General features: G+C 46.1%; 1 non-coding gene across 1 annotated transcript; it reads right to left on the reverse strand.

Annotated features, from left to right (window-relative positions):
• Positions 1-16,650: 16,650 nt before the first annotated feature.
• LOC129477778 (U6 spliceosomal RNA) lies at positions 16,651-16,754 on the reverse strand. The gene has a single exon (XR_008655967.1). It is a non-coding gene; the product is annotated as a U6 spliceosomal RNA (small nuclear RNA).
• Between the last annotated feature and the right edge of the window lie 2,155 nt (positions 16,755-18,909).

The following is an 18,909-nucleotide window of genomic DNA, read 5'->3' on the forward strand; positions in this document are numbered from 1 at the left end:
TATATTATGCACCTAGGAAATGGAAGAGCTGGGACTCAAGGTCTAGCATTTCCTGCCATGTCTACCATGACAATCTTAAAAGACACAAAAGAGTGCTGGGTTTAACAGAAGCACACACACACACACACACACACCGCAGTTCAACTTAACACCATAATCCTGCACACACAAATTCCCCACTGGGAAAATCAAAACAAATCCTTGCTCTTCAAAGTGAAGAAAAATGCCATCAAATTTACATATGTTTATCTAATTAACCTGCATGAAAGGATCCCTCTATAATGTATTAAGAGTTGGTGGTAACATTACTTAGCACACTGGGGGCTCAAAAAGTTATGATTACGTTATTAGTGTTGTTACTAGTTGGGAGTGTTAATATCCACCAGTCTAAAAAGAGAGCAGGATCTCTATTGTCTGTTTTAAATTTGGGTTTTAAACTAAATTTAAGAATTGCTGGCTCAAGTGAGAGTTAGAAATTATCTGAGTTAATTAACCGAGGCATTCTCAAGGGCACAGTGAAGAGGGGTGAGGGGATGACGCAGGTTAATTGCCTAGGAAATTAGTTGCCCTGATCGATGATCAGGAAAGCCATTGGTGCTGTACTGGGCTCTTCAGAAAGGCTATCCCATGATGAAAGTGGCAAGAATCCCTCCTGGGGCTCCGGGCCTCAAATCCATCCAATCACCCATAGTCCATGCCCCCACCACAGGCCAAGGCAAAATGGAATGTGTCCTTCTTTCCATTTTCCCTCCCTCATCCCAGTGCCTGTCAGGGCCCTTTTATCTAGTTTAGATGTTAAATTAAAATAACTCAAATAATGAATAGAATATGAAGAAAGTGAAAATCACTCCTCGATGTCACCTTTCAGTAATAATCACTCAAAAACTAGGTAAACATCCTTCCAGATACCTCTCCACACAGACACATTCACCTGTAGATAAAGCTAAGAGATTTTACAAAAGGACATCATGTTCTGAATACTTATTTGTCAAAAAGCTTTTTATTTTGAAATAAAGATTCATCGGAAGTTGCAAAGATAGTACAGAGAGACCCCCTGTACACTTCACCGAGTTTCCCCCAACGGTTACATCTTACACAATTATAGTACAATAGCAAAACCAGAAAATTGACATTGGCACAATGTGCGTGTATACCTCTATGCCATTTTGTCACATTCGTGTAACTACCAATGCAATCACGGTGTGGAACTAGTCCATCACCACAACAATCTCCCTTGTGCTACACTTTATAGTCGCAAACACTCCTCCGCACCCCATCCCCCAACATCCTTAGCCCCTGGAAACCACTAACGTCCTACATCTCTATCCTGTATCCCCATAGTTTTGGCATTTTGAGAATGATACATACATGGAATCATATAGCATGTAACCTTTTGAGATTGACCTTGAGAGCTATCCAAATTGTTGTGTGTATTAATAGTCCATTCCTTTTCATTGCTGAGTAGCATCCTATGGTACAGACATACTGCAGTGTGCTTAATCATTCACTTGTTGAGGGACATTTTGGTTGTTTCCAGCTTAGGGCTTTTACAAATAAAGCTGTTACGGGCCTGGCACGGTGGCTCACGCCTGTAATCCCAGCACTTTGGAAAGCCAAGGCAGGCGGATCATCTGAGGTCAGGAGTTCGAGATCAGCCAGGTCAACATGGTGAAACCCCGTATCTACTAAAGATACAAAATTAGCTGGGAGTGGTGTTGCACACCTGTAATCCCAGCTACTCGGGAGGCTGAGGCAGGAGAATTGCTTGAACCCGGGAGGTGGAGGTTGCTGTGAGCTGAGTCGTGCCATTGCACTCCAGCCTGGGCAACAAGAGTGAAACTCTGTCTCAAAAATAAATAAATAAATAAAGCTGTTATAAACAATAATGTACAGATTTTTGTGGGGACATAGGCTTCATTTTTCTGTGCTAAACACCCAAGAATGAAATTGCTGGGTCACATGGTAAGCATATGTTTAGTTTTTAAGGAACTGCAAAATCATTTTCCAGAGTGGCTGTACCATTTTGCACTTGCATCAGCAATATAGGAGAGATCCAGTTCCTCCACATCCTCACCAGTATTTGTTCTTGTCAGTTTTTAAAATATTAGCTATTCTATTAGGTGTGTAATATGCAAGGTTTCTTCTTTCATCATTTCTTTGCGTTTAGAGAACTTCCTTTAGCTATTCTTTTAGAGTATGTCTGCAAGTGACAAATTCTCTTGGTTTTCTTTATCTGAGAATATCTTGATTTTCTCTTCTTTTTTTTTTTTTTTGAGACAGAGTCTTGCTCTGTTATCTAGGCTGGAGTGCAATGGTGCAGTCTTGGCTCACCACAACCTCTGCCTCCCAGATTCGAGCGATTCTCCGGCCTCAGCCTCCTGAGTAGCTGGGACCACAGGCACAGGCACGCGTCACCACACCCGGCTAATTTTTGTATTTTTAGTAGAAATGGGTTTTCACCATGTTGGCCAGGCTGGTCTCGAACTCCTGACCTCAAGTGATCCTGCTGCCTTGGCCCCCCAAAGTGCTGGGATTACAGGCGTAAGCCACCATGTCTGGCCTTCTCTTCATTCTTAAAAGGTATTTCACTGGATATAGAATTGTAGGTTGATGGATATTTTCTTTCAGCACTTGAAAAAAATGTTTGCCACATCCTTCTGGCCTCCATGGTTTCTGATGGAAAAATCTGCTGTCATTTAAACATAGTTTTTGTTTGTTAGTTGTTTGGTTTTTGTTCCACCCCCACCTCCACAGGCAAAGCATCATTTCTCTCTAGCTGCTTTCAAGATATTTTACTTGTCTTTAGTTTCCAGAAGTTGGCTATGATGATTCTTGGCATGGATTACTCTGAGTTTATCCCATTTGGGGTCCATTCAGCTAGCTTTTTGAATCTAGGTTTATGTCTTTTGCTAAATCAGGGACATTTTCAGTCATTATTTCTCTGGTCCCTTTCTGCCCCACCCTCTTTCCCCTCTCCTCCTGGAGTTATGATGACATATGACAATATTTTTGTTATAGTGCCATAGGTCCCTTAGGCTCTGTTTATTTTTCAGTCTATTTTCTCTCTTTTGCTCGGATAATTTCTATGTTTCTATTATGAAGATCTTTTTTTTTTTTTTGAGACAAGTTCTCACTCTGTCACCTAGGCTGGAGTGCAGTGACACAATCATGGCTTACTGCAATCTAGACTTCTTGGGCTCAGTTCATTCTCCCACTTCAGTCTCCTGAGTAGCTGGGACTACAAGATCCTGATTCTTTTCTCTATCTTTTCCATTCTGTTCTTGAGTCCATTCACGGACTTTTAAATTTTGCTTATTGTATTTTTCAGTTCTAAAATTTCCATTTGGTTCTTCTTTGAATCTTCTATTCGTTGAAACTTCTATTTCTATGCTGAGAATTTCTATTTAAAAAAATTTATTCCAAGCATGTTTGCAGCTGCTTGTTGAAGCATTTTTATGCTGGCTGTTTTTAAATCTTTGTCAGATAATTCTAAATCTGTGTCATCTTAGTGTCGGTGTCTCTTGATTGTCTTTTTTTTTTTTTTTTGAGACGGAGTCTCACTCTGTCACCCAGGCTGGAGTGCAGTGGCGCAATCTCGGCTCACTGCAAGCTCCGCCTCCCAGGTTCACGCCATTCTCCTACCTCAGCCTCTCCAAGTAGCTGGGACTACAGGCGCCCGCCACCACGCCTGGCTAATTTTTTTGTATTTTTAGTAGAGACGGGGTTTCACCATAGTCTTGATCTTCTGACCTCGTGATCCACCCACCTCGGCCTCCCAAAGTGCTGGGATTACAAGTGTGAGCCACCACGCCCAGCCTTGATTGTCTTTTTTAACTCAAGTTGAGATTTTCTTGGTTCTTGGTATGATTAGTAATTTTTACTGAAACCTGGACATTTTGATATGAGACTCTGGAACTTATTTAACCCTTATATTTTAGCAGGCCTTCTGTGACACCACTGTGGCAGGTGGCAAGGTGTGTCACTTTGTTACTGCTAGGTAAGGGTGGAATTCCAGGTTCTTGACTTGACCTTCATTGACACCCAGAGGGGAGGAGCTTTTGTTATTGCTGAGCAGGAGTGGAAGTTCTAGCTCTCCATTAGCCTTCCTCTGACACCACACCAGTAAGGAAGGGGAGCGGCACCCCATCATCTCTGGATGGCAGTGGAAGTCCAGGTTCCCTGGGTGTTCTCAACCAACATTGTGGGTGGGGCGAGGGGTGGGAGGCTTGTTGCTGCAAGCCCTATCCTCCCATCTGGCCTGTTCTGTAGGCACCCCAGTGTGTGTGTGGAGGCGGGTGGAATTGGAGCAACTCATTGCAGCCTGCTGATGGGGGAAGTCTAAGCTTTCCACTCAGCTTTGCTGGCTTGAGTGGTAGCGGGACCACAGTTTTTCCTATAGTTTGGCTGCAGTAGAGTGGCTGATGTCTAAGAGTTTTCTGTGTTGCTTGGCTGCCCCTTCCCTGGTCCTCTGGCTATAGAGAGTCCGCTTTTCTTGGGGGTTTCTTTGTTTGCATCCATTGGTATTTCCATGTTGCCAGCTTCTCCAGTGTGCATTCTGGAACATAGGAGACAAAAAGAAGACCAAGGAACTCACTACCATGTCATTCCTTGGGTCCTAAAGTGTCTAGCCAATTTGTCTTCTTTTCTCCACCACACAGTCTTCTGATGTTGTTTTAAATAGATTTCTAATGGCAGGATTCCAGGCAGTGGGACAGGCTTGGGGGTGGAGGGGAGCAATGAGGCCAAAGGCTCTTTTCTGAAAGGTCATTAGTGGGCATCACCTCTACTGCCAGTGGATCACTTTCTGTTTTCCTTAGGATAAAATAACTCTTCTACACCATCTTCATTGGCCTTTCATTCAGGAAGAGAGGGCAAAAATGTCCTTTAGTTAACCAAGAATGCCTTTTAAATACATTGACCAACTTAGGTCTATCAGGAAGATAGTGATTCTTTGCCCTCGTAATGACAGAGTGAATGACAGCCAGAATGAATTTAAACCCTGTCATGGGCTGTAGCTTTTTATTAATATCATCAATCCCAAGGAAGCCATCAACATTCCAAAGCTCCTGACTTTCTCGCAGTATCTCTTACCTTGCTCAAAGCCAGCTGCAAGCACAGTTGCAGCTGGATGACAAGGGTGGGCCTTTGTCTCCAGCAAGGCAGTGACTGGCAGCTCTGCAGCCTAATAGTCCCAGGATCAAATCCTGGCTCTGCTGCTGCTTAGCTGTGTGACTTAGGGCCTGCTCCTTAATCTCTCTGTGCCCCCTTTTCCTCATTTGTAAAATGAAGCTAAAAATAGAACCTGGAACCTCACAAGTTTCTTTAAAGATTAAACAAAATGTTGTATATAAGGTATTCATCACAGGGCCTGTCACGTAGTAAAGTCAATGAATCTTAGCTATCATTACTAACACAAAGGTGACATTATTGTTGTCGTTACTAGGGTCTCTCTTTCGTTCTTCATGCCATGGCTACTCCCTTTTCCCATGCCTCCCAGTTGTGGATGCATTGATTTTGGGGTCAGAGGAAACCAGAAAATGTTCCCTGTCATATGCGGTACAAGATGCAGCTGGCAATTGAACCATGGACTCTGTGGATTCCTGGCGGGTGTACCTGGAGCTCAGTGACAGGGGATCCCTCAGCCCCACAGGCTCTCAGTGAGGCCATGAGCACCCAGCTCAGAGATTCTATAGGAGAATCCTTGGGTCCAGAGCTTTTCCAATAGCTGAGAACATCACTGCCCACCTAGGATTCCAGGTGGCATGCCTGGGGTACATCAAGAACACACAGTAAAGGTGGGGGACAAATAATTATTGATATTAAAACTAATGCACATATAATGGCCCAGAGGGCAAATTGATGGTGACTTTTGAAGAGACGACATAGACGATTTCAACAACACTCTATGCACATGAGGGACAGAACAAGTCTGGGAAGGGGCACTTCATGAAGACTCCAGAAGTATATTCCAGAAGTATGACTCCCTTTGTTACCTCCTTGCCATCTGGCCATCAGAGGCAACTAGGCCATCTAGGTCAAGGAGGCACCAGATGACATTTACCTCGATTGGACTTCCCTGCACCCAACTAAAGCCATCCTGCCTGCACAACCCCAGTTTTGAGTTCAAGCTCTGGCAGTTAGGGCACTGAAACAACACCCAGACCTTCCTCACCCTCCAGGTAAAGCTTGGCCAACAGCTCTCCCAGATATTGTTATGCAAGAGAAGGTTCTGTCTCCTTCCTTGGCTTCAGGTCACATAAGGAAAAGCCCCCATTTAGTATCTTGACCCCCTAGCTGCAATTAGATGTGCTCTTCTACCCAACAAATATATATTAAGTGCCAGGCATGTTTCTGGGTACTTGGGATAAAAACAAAGCCCTGAGTCCTCTTGCAGCTTCTGTTCTATCTGAATGGAGTAGGTGGGTCTGGGCTGGGAGGGACAGATAGTAAACAGCACACATGATAAGTGAGTACATATCATGATCTATTGAAGGTGGCAAAGGCAAGCAGAGTAAAGTGGATTGGGGAGGCCAAGGAAGGGAGAGTGTGGCCAGGGCCAGCCTCATGGTGAAGGTGATGCTAGTGCTCACAATTGGTGGAGGGGAGGGAATGAGCTTCACAGACGTCCACAGGAGAGCGCCCAGGCTGAGGCGTTTGCGGAAGAGCATCCCTACCTGTGGCAGAAATATTTTAACCTCTAGGAACTAAAAAGCCAGTGCCTGGTCCTATGAGCCTTTGGACATTATTAAATGCTGAAGGAAAAAAAAATATATTAGCTCCAAAATAAGAAATAACAACATTGGAATTAATACATATTTAATTAAATATTCACACATAATTTTTTTTTTGAGATGGAGTTATGCTCTTGTCGCCCAGGCTGGAGTGCAGTGGTGCAATCTTGGCTCACTGCAACCTCTGCCTCCTGGGTTCAAGCGATTCTCTTGCCTCAGCCTCCTGAGTAGCTGGGATTACAGGCGTCCACCACAATGCCTGGCTAATTTTTTGTTTTTTTATTAGAGATGGGGTTTCACCATGTTGGCCAGGCTGGTCTCGAATTCCTAACCTCAGGTGATCCACCTGCCTCAGCCTCCCAAAGTGCTGGGATTACAGGCATGAGCCACCATGCCCAGCCTAGATTTCTTTCAATTCACAAAAAGTTCCTGAATATACAAGACTGCTAAGAAATCATGGCCAGTTATACATTAAATATTTCTAAGGGCTAAATAATTCCAAAAGCACAATTATAAAAAATCCTTTCAAAATTAACAACAGAATAGGTTAGATGTAATATGGAAGGGGCTGAGTTTTCACATGTTTGCTGTGATATGAAGTGGATCCTCTAAAAAGTAAGATCAGGTCCAAGAGCTTCCTAAAATAATAGTGTCATCTGTCAAGTCTGATGTTGTTTTGTTGCACAGAGCAATTAACTTTTCAGGCAGAAGTCAATCGCCTGTCACAACACAGTGTCACCCACTGTGTGCAGGTTGGATTCTAGCTCACTGAGAGCCTGTCTGCCTGGGCTGTGGGAGTGCTGGGTTGATTTATTCATTCTCTTACATAAAATTTCAACTTCCCTATGGAATCTCATTTTCCATTGCCTTCCCATGTGTCTTAGTCTGTTTTGCATTGCTATAAGGGAATACCTGAGGCTGGTAATTTATTTTTAAAAAGAGGTTTATGGCCGGGCACAGTGGCTCATGCCTGTAATCCCAGCACTTCGGGAGGCCAAGGTGGGCGGATCACGAGGTCAGGAGATCGAGACCATCCTGGCTAACACGGTGAAACCCCGTCTCTACTAAAAATTCAAAAACTTAGCCGGGCGTGGTGGTGGGCACCTGTAGTCCCAGCTACTCAGGAGGCTGAGGCAGGAGAATGGTGTGAACCCAGGAGGCAGAGCTTGCAGTGAGCCAAGATCGCGCCACTGCACTCCAGCCTGGGCGACAGAGCGAGACTCCATCTCAAAAAAACAAACAAACAAAAAGAGGTTTATTTGGCTCATGGTTCTGGAGGCTGTACAAGGATCATGGTGCTGGCATCTACTTGGCTTGTTGTGGGGGCCTAGGAAGCTTCCAATCATGGTAGAAGGCAAAGGGGAAACAGGTATATCACATGGTGAGAGAGGGAGCAAGAGGAAGGAGGAGGAGCCAGGCTCTGTTTAACAACCAGCTCTCACATGAGCTAACAGAACAAGAACCCACTCTTTACCATGGGGAGGGCACCAAGTCATTCACAAAGGATCTGCCCCCTTGACCTAAACACCTCCCATCAGTCTCCATGTCCAACACTGGCAATCACATTTCAACATGGAATTTGGAGGAGACAAATACCCACACCGTATCACCTTGTCATTTCTGAGCTGAGTCAGTACATCTCCAATTTTAAAAATAAGTAAAATAATGTGGGGAGGAGGAAAAGTATCAGCTCTTTCTCCCACCCAGGGGATATCTAGGAATTCACAGGATTTGCTAATCAAAGAGAATCTACTTGGGCACTTAGTAAACACCTAATCTGCACCTAGCACGGGGCTAGCAACATAGTCCAAGAGGTATCAGAGCATCTGCTTTTGAGCCCTCATGCCCCAAAGCTGAGTACGGCTGTGTTGCATTTAGAGAGACTGGTCCTTTGCAAAGGGATGATGGGAGGATGTCTGGAGTGGACAGCAGAGCTATCAGCAGGCTTTTCACCCACACCCCCTCAGGACCGCCTCACCCAGGGAGTAACAATCCTATTCAGACCACGTCCCAGAGCACAGTCCTGTGTCTCCACCAGGGACTCCCAAAGTGTGAGCCAGGGACCAGCAGCCTCGACATCACCTGCTGCTTTGCTGAATGCAAATTCTCCCATCTCACCCAGACCTACTGAGTCAGAATTGCTGGGGTTGGGAGCCAGCAGTCTGTGTGATTACAAGCCCTCCAGGTAATTCTGATGCATGCTCGAGTTTGAGAACTATTGCTCTACGTGACTTCTGTGGCTGAATTCTTGCTCTTACATAGTTTCAATGCACAGAGATTGCCTTTGACTCCAGGGAGCCCTGTACTAGGGAATATTTTTCCAAAGTGTCCTGAATAGCCCCTTTTACAGACCTGGGAGGTGGCCTGATGCAGCAGATAAGGGTGCCCTGAAGCCAGATGGTCCCTGTTCAGATCCCAGCTGCCATGTACAAGCTTCACCTCATTGGCTGGGCCCTCTGGCTCTTTGAGGCCAGTTGCCTTATCTGTGAAGTGACAATGATAACAATGGCAACAACCAAATAGGGTAGCTGAAGATGACACCTTGGGGGCCGACCACATAGTAAACACTCAAGAAGCCATCCTAGGTACCGATGACCTTTTTTTTTGGATGCTCTAGTCATCCAGGCTGGAGTGCAATGGTGCTATCTCAGCTCACTGCAATCTCCACCTCCCAGGTTCAAGCGATTCTCCTTCCTCAGCCTCCCAAGTAGCTGGGATTACAGGCACGAGTCACCATGCCGAGCTAATTTTTGTATTTTTAGTAGAGACATGGTTTCGCCATGTTAGCCAGGGTGGTCTCAAACTCCTGACCTCAGGTGATCCACCTGCCTCAGCCTCCCAAAGTGCTGGGATTACAGGCATGAGCCACCATTCCTAGCCCTCCAATATCATTTTTTAAATGGAGTCATCACGACTTTGAAATCATGGCACAAAATTCATGCCAATCCTCGGAACTAATGTGGCAGTAACCATTCCTCTCACATGGGCCAGCTTCTCTGCCAGGACTGGTGGAGGGCACCATGACACACCCCATTTCCCACCCAACATGACCTCCAGTGTTCCCTCATGGCAGAAGTGTGGCTTCTCCCTTTTCCGACAGTCCTGGACAACCAAACAAGGCCCTCTCTGTCTGCTGCCAAGGAGACAGTGGCTTAGTGACCCTCTGTTTGTTGGAGCTCGCTTTTTCCCTGTAGCAAGACCAGGGTGAGTGGGAAAGCATCAGAGTGGCGTTTCTTTTTCCTTCTCTACTGAGGAAGCCTTTGGCTGCAGATTCATATACTAAAGAATAAAGAACACTTGCAGGACTCTAGCCTTAAACAGGCAGTCTGTCCCTGAATCTACACTGCAAGCTCCAAGTGTGTTCACGGACTGGTACCAGTGCACAGACAGTTATTGTCCATGCTCAATGGGATAGCTGCAGAAATGGGGAGTAAGCATTTAGAAACCTTTATAGCACTGGGGTGTTGCCACACACAAATGCACCATGAGCAGGGCAGTATTTTGTATATCTTTGAGTTACTCATTTTTCTTTGTACTTCATACAAGTGTCCATCTAAGATGAACTAGGGGAAAAAAATTGGTTCCTATCACACACAAGCATTACCCATGTAGGGCTTTGAGAGTCTCAGAGATCAAGAACAGTTGGGATTTTGTGGACTGACTTCCAGAAGGAGAAAACCTGGAATCAATGAAGAAGTCCTCTGCCTCTTTCTTTCCCCTTTTCTTCCTCCTTCCATCTTGGTCCCACAAATTTTAGTACCAGAATGATTCAAGATGGAAAACACACAGTGATGCTAAGATGCTCTTGTGAGATTTTCTTAAGCACTGGGTGACCCAGAAGGAACTTTCCAGAACACTCTTAACACTTGACTGGAGGAGTCAAGCCTGAGAAGGGAGGACAGGCAGGACGGCGGCGGGGACGGAAGATGCAGTCTGTAACGATGCTACAAAAAGAGGTCAAGGAGAAGGCAGGAAGAGAAAGACCCCAAAAGAGAAACCCCGCTTGCTTCCTCCTCCCTCCCCCATCCCCAGTCTCTCCAGCACCCTCAGGGAAGAGGAAGCTGTCACGTGGCGGGAGGACCAGGTCAGTTTCTCCCATAGCTTTCCACTGACCCTCCCTCAGGCCACTGCAAGGGAAGAATCGCTCTGTGGGCTTCCTGTGCCATTTCCACATGGCTCGTTTCTGAAATCTTCCAGCCCAGTGTGCAGTGGACCTGGAGATGTGCCACACGTCTTTCAAGTCCCAGGCATCCGCCCTCCACCCTCAGTATGCTTGAGGCGTCAACTAATTAATTCACTGAGATATGAGTGCTGTGACGTGTTGTGCAGCCGTGTCAGAGCCAGGCGTTCCACGGGGGAAAAGGCAAAGTCCACGCTCTTGTGGAGTCATGATGAACAAGCCAGAAATAAGCAAGATCAGTCTAGAGAGTGGCACAAGAAGCAAGAAAATAAGATAGAGTGAAGACACAGGGCCAGAAGGAGAAGCCTGGTGGCATCTGGCCTGCCATTTGCCATCGAGTTTCATGGCTCTCCAGGTGGATTCAGAATATGTGTTGCAGGTAGGGAGGAGTAATAAGAACTGGAAAGCATTTTTCCCGGAGAATCATATATGATTTCCTTGCAAAATGGGAGGTGTGGTCATGTCTGTGCTGGGACTCAGGTCAGTGGGTCCACTAGGGAACAGGTGTCCCGGAGAGAAACCTTGGTGGTTGCCAAAAGGCAGGCCCTGCAGTGGCCTGGGGGTCCCAAGGCCTTATCTGTGGGTGGGCACCAACACACATTAATCCAAATGCCAGTGGCTTTTGCTTAACCACCTGCAATGGTATCTTCAGGGGAGCATCATATCTCTGGCTCAAACCTCTTGGTGATGCCTGCTGCCTGCAGGAAGACATTTCTCCACTGCCACCTGGACAGCAATCAACACTGAGGTCGGCTAGTGGTCTTGAGATGTCTGTAGCCTTCAGGGTGTCAGAATACATCTGGTGGTGTCTATCTGGCTGTAGCCATGCCATAAAGTGTGCAACAGACATGGAACAAATGTCCCTGCCCCCTTCCACATCTCACCTGTCATCTGGGCCCCAAAGCAGCACAGCTTGTACCCACAAGCTGTCAGAGTCCTTTGGAGAGCAGTTCCTTCACCTCTGTCCGTGGAGTCTCTCCTCACTGGGCTTGGGCTCATATCAGGGTGACTAGGCAGGGTCAGGCAGCAGGCATAATCCAGCCTCACAGGCAGCACCCTGCAAATAAGCTCATGCAAATAGACACCTGCGGGCTGACACGTTCCTGGCTTATCAGGCACACCCACCCCTTTGGGCCTCACCTGGCTCTGGCTACATTACAGGAGATTCTTCCATTTTCACAGAAGGACTTTACAAATCAGCCTGCATTAGTTTCCTGCAGCTGCTGTAACAAATCACAAACTTGATGACTTAAAATAATACCAATTTATTCTCTTACAGTTCTGGAGGCCAGAAGTCCGAAATCAGTTTCACTTGACTAAAGTCAAGGTCAGCAGGGCTGGTTCCTTCGAAGAGTCTAAGGAACAGTCTGTTCCTCTAGGGCCTGCTTGCATCCCCCAGCTTGTGACCACATCACTCCCATCTCTGCTTTGGTAGTCTCATTGCCTTCTGCCTGAGTGCGTGCCTCCCTCTTATAAAGACCCCTTGAGTATATTGGGCCCACCTGGATAATCTAGGATCATTTTCCCATCTCAAAATCCTTAACTTCATCACATTTGCAGAGCTCCATTTGTCACATAAGCTAACTTTCACAGGTTCTGGGGATTGGAGCATGGATGTCTTTGGGGCCATTATTCTGCCTATCACATGTCCCCATTCTGCCCTCATTTTGTGTTCGCAATGGTTCTGTGAGGATGAGAAACTGAGGCTCAGAAAAGATAGACAATTTGCCAAAAGTTGCCCAGCAAGAGAGTGGTAGGGAAGAGGGGGTGGAATCTAGATCTATAGGGTCTTAACTAAGTTGAACAGATTGTATAATAGAGTAAGAGAGGATAAGGCAGCCACCAAGTGAAAAGGGCCTGCTGCTTTTCCCTCCACAATTTCTGCGTCTCCAACATGCCCGAGCAGGCCTTTTTTCCTACTTCTTTCTTCCAAGGGTTAAGAGTTGAGTGTTTGTCTGAGCACAATGGGAACACCTGCAGACTGTCCTAGTTCAAGGAGTGACCCACATTGGAAGAAAAGAGCTAAGCAGGCCACAGCTGGGTCCAATTTTCCCTCCCTATCCCTGGCCTCTGTGACAGTCCAAGGGTCGCTTGCACAGCACACACTGATGTGGTTTCGTCAATGATTTTCTCAATTAACCCACGAGTTAATATACTTCCTGTTACTTACAGAGATGCCTCACATCCCAGGGACCCTCAGCCGTGACCCAACAGCCAGGAAAAGAAATGGGAACCTATCTCCCTGGCACTGAACCAGCAAAAAAAAAAAAAAAAAAAAAAAAGTCTTAGAGCAATATTCACTTGTTATTATAATAGTAAACCATTGATTCAATGTTTAGTTGGTGTTGGAGGGGGACAACAAGCATTGTTCATTTCCTGGGTATCTCAAAGGCACATACAGGAACAGTCGCACCTGCTTGGAATAAAACATGCTTGGGCCACAGTAAGACACTGAGTGACTCATGACTCTTCTTGGGGAAGCCAAGCAATTGGCTGTGCTGTGCAGTGATGCGTAGATTAAAGAGAAGTTAATCATTGTGTTCAAGACTCGCTGAACCCTTGCTGGTGGCTCAGGGCAGACAAATGACAACCCCCCTGCTCCTGGCTGCAGTTCCATCTGACTCTCAGAAGCCTGGCTTCCTGCTTACCATTCGTGATGCTGCACCCAAAGTTTCTCTCTCCTTAAAGGAGTCCAGGAGCACATCAGGCCCCTTCGGTTGGGTGAGAAATGAGTCCCGAGAAGGTGTCTCTGGGTGGCCAAGAAACCAGGGAATCCTGCTAAGTGAAATAAAGGTCGAAGCTTCCTTTGCCTTAACTCACATCAGCTCTGTGCATGGATTGACCAGCCTCTCAAATGTGTCAGTCAAGGGCCCTTTACCACCATCAACAGCGACAGAAAGCAGCAGCAAGTTTCCTCAGTGTTGGGAGGAAGACGAATTATCACCGACAAAAAGCAGCAGCAAGTTTCCTCAGTGTTGGGAGGAAGACGAATTATCACATCCACATTAGAGAGTGATTTTATACTATCAGATCAAAGTTGCATATGCTTTTGGACCCATCAATTTCATTAAAATATATTTAGAATATGCATATTTTAATAGATCATATTTGCATACTTTAAAAAATTGTTTTAGTTTTCCAGTTAACAGTATATTCTGGAAATCTTGCCACTAGGTTGCTTCAACAAAAACTTTTTAATGATTGTCTAACGTACAGATCTACCCTATTCTGTTTAATCCCTGCTGTTAGGCATCTAAAATCATGCTGATGCTTTGTATTACAAACAGTGCTATAAGGAATGCCTTTGTACCTAAATCATGGGCTATTTTCTGGATTTTTATTTTCCAAGTATAAATTACTAAAGTGGATTTGCTTAATTCAAAAGGTATGTATTTCAGTTAGCTCTTGCAGGGTAATAAACCACCCCTAAACTTAGTGATTTAAAACAACAATTAATTACTTCTTATGATTCTGAGGGTTGGCTGAAGAAATCTTTTTTTTTTTTTTTTTTTGAGACGGAGTCTCGCTCTGTCGCCCAGGCTGGAGTGCAGTGGCGCAATCTCGGCTCACTGCAAGCTCCGCCTCCCGGGTTCATGCCATTCTCCTGCCTCAGCCTCCGAGTAGCTGGGACTACAGTCGCCCGCCACCACGCCCGGCTAATTTTTTGTATTTTCAGTAGAGACGGGGTTTCACCGTGGTCTCGATCTCCTGACCTCGTGATCTGCCCACCTCGGCCTCCCAAAGTGCTGGGATTACAAGCATGAGCCACCGCGCCCAGCCAGCTAGCTGAAGAAATCTTTTGCAGAGTTTCTTCTGGAGTCACTCATGAGGCTGCATTCCACAGGAGGGTCGACTGGGCTGGCAGGTTCCAGATGGCCTTACTCACATGTCTGGCAACTGGGGCTGGTGGTCAGGCTGAGGTTCTCCTCCACATGGCCACATACCCTCCAGCAGGTTAGTAGAGGCCCCTGCACTACACGGTCCCAAGGCTCCAAGAGGCCAGAGCAGAAGCTGCAAGGCACATTGAGCTCCAAACTACTGAATGCTACCGTGTTACTTCTGCCACACTCTATTGGCCAAGGCAAGCCCCAGGGCCAACCCAGACTCAAGAGGATGTAGAAATAGACTCCATCTGTTGATGGATGGCACCACAAAGCCAAGGGGTGTGGACACAGGGAGGTGTGATTCACCGAGGCCATCGTTATCATCAACTACCACAGTAATTAACATCCTAAGCTCTTTTCTAATATGCTGCCACACTGACCTCAGAAAGGCAGTGCCAATTTATACTGCCACCAGCCAGTGTCCTTTGGGAATGTGTGCCTTTAAACAAACCGGTGCAACCACTTTGTGAAATGTGATAGCAGAGGAGCTTTCTGCCCCAAGGGGCCACAGTCACACCCCTCAGTGGTAACTCAGGACCAGGGCAAGTTGAGGAATCATGCAGGGAATTTAAGGAATCCTCCCTCCCTCTCTGGCATGGGGCAGGGGCTCTACATTTCTCCCAGCCTGTCCTCCTGTGGAGTCCTAATCAGGGAAAAGGAGTCAGGCTGGTGGGAGCAAAGGAAAGCAAAAAGAAGAGGCAGGTAAACCGCAAATCTGCCTTTCTTCATGGCCCAGAACAGGTACCCGTCATGCACCCAGCTTATCACCAGACACCTACAAGTTGGCTCACTGCAACCTTGCATTATTAGTATTGCACAAAGCCCTCTTCGGCATATAGCATAAGCATTATTCTATGAAATCTCCAGCCAGCCTTTGTTTCCTTGCAGTCAGCTCCTCTTCTGCTGGCCTGCCCATTGCCTTCTCACAACATAGTTTCATACTTTCTCTAGTAAATTTGCCTTTCATTATCTACAACTGTCTTGGTAAATTCTTTTACCCCTGCATCACTGGCCCAGATAGTCATTGCTCACCCACAACACATCCCACACCATGTTGACACCTGGCATTCTTGCCCAAGCCCCCCTTACCTCTGCTGACAAACAGCATCTAGAAAAATTTTTTCAAAACCCAGGTTTCATCAGGTTGGCCCCAGGTTGAAACTCTTGAATACTAGGTGCTCTTGAGAAAGAGACCAAAATCCAAGGATGTCCCAGCTGCCCACATCTCCAGCCTCTGCTGCTGGCTCTGCTGGCTCTGACCACTGGGGCCTTCTCCTGTGTTTTTTAAAGGCACCAGGCTCACTTTCACATGTTGTCTGGGCTTGAATCTTCTCCTGAGCCCCCAATTCCTCCTTTTTTTTTTTTTTTCAAAAAAACCCCAGTTTTATTGAGATAGAATTAATGTACCATACAATTCGCCCACTTAAGTGTACAGTTTAGTGGTTTTCAGCATATTCACAGAGTTGTCCAACCATCACCATCATTCAATTTTAAAACATTTTCATCACCTGAAATGGAAACCCTGTGCCCTTTAGTGGCCATCCTCCCATCTTCCAGCCCTATGCAACCACAAATCTACTTTCTGTCTGTAGACATTCCTCCTCCAGACATTTAATATGAATGGAATTATATAATATGTGTTTTTTTTTGACTGCCTTCTTTCACTTAGCATGATTTTTCTAGGGTTTATCCATGTAGCATGTGCCAGTCCTACATTCCTTTTTAGGGCTGAGTAATGTTCTATTGCATGGATAGACCACATTTTGTTTATCCATGCATCCACTGATGGACATTTAGGTTGTTTCCACTTCTCGTTTTTTTCTTTTACTTTTTTTTTTAATTTAAAAAATTTATTAAAAACGTGGAATGTTTCACAAATTTGTATGTCATCCTTTTGCAACGGTGATGCTAATCTCTGTATCATTCCAATTTTAGTATATCTGCTACCAAAGTGAGCACTTTTTTTTTTTTTTGGTAAAAGATGGTCTCATTCTGTCACCCAGGCTGGAGTCCAGTAGTATGATCATGGGTCACTGCAGACTCCACTTCCTGGGCTCAAGTGATCCTCCCACTTCAGCCTCCCATGCAGCTGGGACTACAGGCACGCGCCAACCCCCTTTCTACAGGCGCCTCACCCCTTTTGCAGGTGCACGCCATCACTCCTGGCTAACTTCCACTGTTTTGCCTATTGTGAATAATGCTGCTACGAACATTCGTGTTCACGTTTCTGGGTGGGCATACATTTTCATTTTCTCTGGGGTATGTAACTAGAGGTGAGAATTGCTGGGTCACGTGGTACTTACTATACATTAATTGTTTGAAGAGCTACCAGTTTTCCAAAGCAGCTGCACCATTTCACCCTCCCACTAGCAGCATATGAGTAGTCGTTTCTCTACATCCTCACCTAAACCTGTTTCAATTTCCACTCCGACTTCAGCTCTCTGTGTAAGCATTGCTTCCCCTGGGAGGGCACTCCTTGGGCCTTGACCCCCACACCAGGATCTAGATCAGCTTTCTTTGCTTTATGCTATCTGGAAACTGTGCTCCAGGCAACTGTGCTCTTCAGGGCACCCAGGCATTCTTTAGTGCATATTCCACTAATAACTGTCTTTCCCCACACACTGTAGTCTCTGAGATGGCAGAGACTGTGTGTTTTGTTCACCTTCACAGCCTCACTCGAAGCCTGGTCTGCAGCAGCTCGCTGTCAATCTGTGGCGTGAGTAAAGTCAAGGAATGAAAGCACAAAGGTCACATGACTCATTCAAAGTCACAAAGCTCAAAGTCATGAGGAGCAGCCATAGGAGCCCTTTGTCCTACATTTGCCATGCCCACAGGGCAGCCACTAGCCATTGAGTCCACAGAGCACATGAAATGCGGCTTGGCCGTGGCTCCCCTTCAAGGAGGAGTTAAAAAAAAAAAAAAAAAAAAAGAAAGAAAGAAACATGGCTAGAGTGACTAAGAGTGAAATTTTAAATTTTATTTCATTTTAGTTTATTTAAATTTAAGTGGTTAGCGCAAGTAGAAGGAGCAAGATAAGAATAATGTCAATACAGAGCTGAGCTCCGCTTCCCCAGCATGGGAAACTTCCTTTTCCGCAGCACGACTTTTCCCAGAAAGAAGTCTGAGGCGGCCTCAGGCTGAGCCTCAGTCATGGGCACGGCCTGCCCCTGAGGCTCCATTCGTCGGGGGCCTGGGGAGAGACTGAGAGGCTTGGAACCCTAGAGAGTCTGCAAAGCCAGGAAGCATCCAGTTCTGGTTTCATGTTGGGTGCTGTCGTTACCTTGCTTTTCTACTTAAGCTTATGGCAACTTAAATTTAAATGAATTAAAATGAAACAAAATTGAAAACTCAGTTTCTCAGTTTGCTCCAGCCATATTTGAAGTGCTCAAAGGCCACTCATGGCTAATGGCTACCACATCAGATACCACATCGGATACCACATCGGATGGAGCAGATATGGGACATTCCCATCATTGCAGAAAGTTCTGTTGGCTGGTGCTGCCCTCAGGGTCTGTCTCACAGAGGTTTCTTCTGTCTCTCTCTCCTCCAGGAGAACCTCCTTCTACACCCCCCAGCTCTCAAGGCCTCAGGGCCCAGAGGCCCAATCCCCCATGACCTACATCTACACCCATGTGCAAGCAGGGCCTGGGACTTCTGGTATCCGGGTCATTCCTGGGAAGCTCACTCTTCTCCCCAACAGCTTGGCGAACCCCTAGGCTTACAAGAGCAAGAACAAACTCTCTCCTCCCCGGTATTACAAGATGCACCAGTCTCCAGGATGCAAAACCCTCTAAAGAGGGGTGAGGAAAAACCTTCTCCTACTCTTTCCAATTCATTCCTTTTCTGATGAGCCCACGGGAAAATAAGACAGTTCCTTTCCCCAGATCCTCCTCGTTCTGGCTCACAGGCTCAACCACTCACATCTGTTCTTCCGTGATCACAGAATTTGAGAATCTGATGATTGCAGCCGGAAAGCCTGCAGAGAGCACTTGGGTCAACCTTTTCATTTTGCATAAAGGGAAGTAGGCCCAGAGAAAGAAAAGGGACTGGCCCAAGATCGCACAGCAACCGTTTTGACCTTCAACAAGTACTACCTGACTCCAAGCAATAAGGG

This window comes from Symphalangus syndactylus, chromosome 2, assembly GCF_028878055.3.
Source record: "Symphalangus syndactylus isolate Jambi chromosome 2, NHGRI_mSymSyn1-v2.1_pri, whole genome shotgun sequence".
NCBI classification, from domain to species: Eukaryota; Metazoa; Chordata; class Mammalia; order Primates; family Hylobatidae; genus Symphalangus; species Symphalangus syndactylus.